General features: G+C 36.8%; 1 pseudogene; it reads left to right on the top strand.

The window, feature by feature from the left end:
• The first annotated feature begins 778 nt into the window (after nt 1-778).
• On the top strand, nt 779-1,762 carry LOC118757375 (annotated as a pseudogene).
• The last annotated feature ends 390 nt before the right edge of the window (nt 1,763-2,152 follow it).

Below are 2,152 nucleotides of genomic sequence, written 5' to 3'. Positions count from 1 at the left end.
AAGCCCTAAAAGTGGTCTTCGTAAAGATCAAATGTCCAGGAATTACTCGACGAAATTAAAAGACTGACAAAGCGGACTTAAAACAGAAATTTTTTTCAATAAAAATTAAAAACGACTTTTGTATTGTTTTTCGCATAACTTAGTATTTATGTGGAAAAATTCCAGTTTAAAACAATAAAAAACTTTATTAATTTTATAGCTCAATCAAAATGCCAATCCAACGCTCAATTTGCTGCATAAAATTTCACCGTAAAGTAGCACTTCACACAATAAAAATTTAAGCCGGCAAGCAAACCAGAAACGAAATACCATTTCATTATGCGAAACCCCTCAAGTGGCCCACTGGCCGGCAACTAGCCAACCAACCAAACGACCGATCGACCGACCGACCGACCGACTACTGTACGTCGACTCCAGCCATTGTGTACAAATACAAGTGAGATATCTTAGCAATAGACGTCATCCTGGGCCACAGCTGCGATCATCTGTTTTTTAGAGCTGCTTATTTTGGTCTAAACTGCTCTTTTTTGACCTGAGTTGCATTAAATAGTCTTATACAACTTAGTAGTATTTGTGGTTCAAATTGTAAAATATATGCCCAAAAACTTGAAAAATATTAGATGATTGTTTTTTAAAAATGCTATTTAGTAAATTTCGTTTTGATTTCGACATTAGAAATATTCAGATTATAAAAGTTTTTCACATATGTTTTAAGATTTTAAAAATTTTAAAAAGTACGGTAGAATGCAACAATGTGGTTGAATTTGTTTGCATCTTCGTCAGCTTATTCGTTTGCAGACTGGAAAAATGGCGAACAGCCATCAAAATACTAATTCAAAATACACAAAAATGGGTGCGCGGAGCAAAATTCAGCCCTAATGGTAAGTTCATTTCATCGTGCGGCGACAAGTTAAGAATTTGCGATACATTTTCAGGCGAATGTATGCGAACGTTCACCGGGGGAAGAGGTATGGGACGGCAGCTGGCATGGCATCCAGATGGCAATCTGGTGGCTTTAGCATTAAGTTGTAACCGCGTTAAGATATTTGACAAAGCTGAAGGCGAGCTAATACAGTGCATTCGTCGCCGGAGAATGATGTTGCATTTCACCCAAGTGGAAATTTCTTGGTGACTGGCGGCGATGACGATACAATAAGATTGCTTGATTTATTAGAAGGTCGGCCAATTTATACACGGTAGTAGGGCACTTTAGCGGAACCAGGTCAAAATGGACGGGAAAATTATACACTAACTGGCTACTAAGTTTGCGCTGTCGCTTTCTCTCCACATGGTAGACATTTTGCTTCCGCGGGCGAGGATCGACAGGTAATTTCTGCTTTGTATGTAAAAAAAATTATATAATATAAATTTTTTCCTGTATTCAACAGTTGCTCGTTTGGAAATCTAATTTGCGTACGTTTGATGCCAATAGCGCTCGCAACAAACAAGCCAGTTCTCAAAGAGTCGAAATTGATTTTAGTCATGCAACTGCTCCACATAACTCCGCCATAGACACACCAGTTGCTGGAGTACCAAAAAGCTGTGATGAAGGTATTTTAATTGATCCACGACAATCCGTGGCATATGGAATGCGTGATGGAAATTTTCTGGTGCTTGATAGCCAATATACTACAAGAGAACCATCTCCAAGCAACTTTACCACACCACATTGTCAGTAACATAAGCAACAGCAGTACCTCGTTTCTACACATGCCAAACAAAAGTAACAACAGCGATGGCCAGAGAACACCAAGCAAATATTTTTAATATTCATTTTTGTTTATCTTAAGATTTCGTTCGCGCTTAACTGCTTGGAAGGCTGCTGATGACTCTTCATAGAAAATGCATTGTTTGTAATTTATTAAATGTGATGTGTACATACTTATGTATTTCTGTTTGTATTTTAAACTATGTACGTTAACAATTTACATTGTATTAAATTATTACTTGTATTATTATTAACCTATTACACTTTATTTAAAATAAAACGAGTCATTTGTATTTTCTGATAAAAATATATTTATTTAAATTCTTATTGCTCTTCCACACCACCGCTGAGGTAGCAATACAGGCGCGTTACCGATTTTTTTAAGGTGTTCGGTTCCCCAGGAGGCCTATTTTCACCCATATAAAATAAATATCATTACCTTAA

Source organism: Rhagoletis pomonella, unplaced genomic scaffold, assembly GCF_013731165.1.
Source record: "Rhagoletis pomonella isolate Grant_MI unplaced genomic scaffold, Rhpom_1.0 Rhpom_scaffold_17125, whole genome shotgun sequence".
NCBI classification, from domain to species: domain Eukaryota; kingdom Metazoa; phylum Arthropoda; class Insecta; order Diptera; family Tephritidae; genus Rhagoletis; species Rhagoletis pomonella.
Note: the sequence above shows the minus strand (reverse complement) of the source record. Positions and strands in the feature narration are given on the sequence as shown.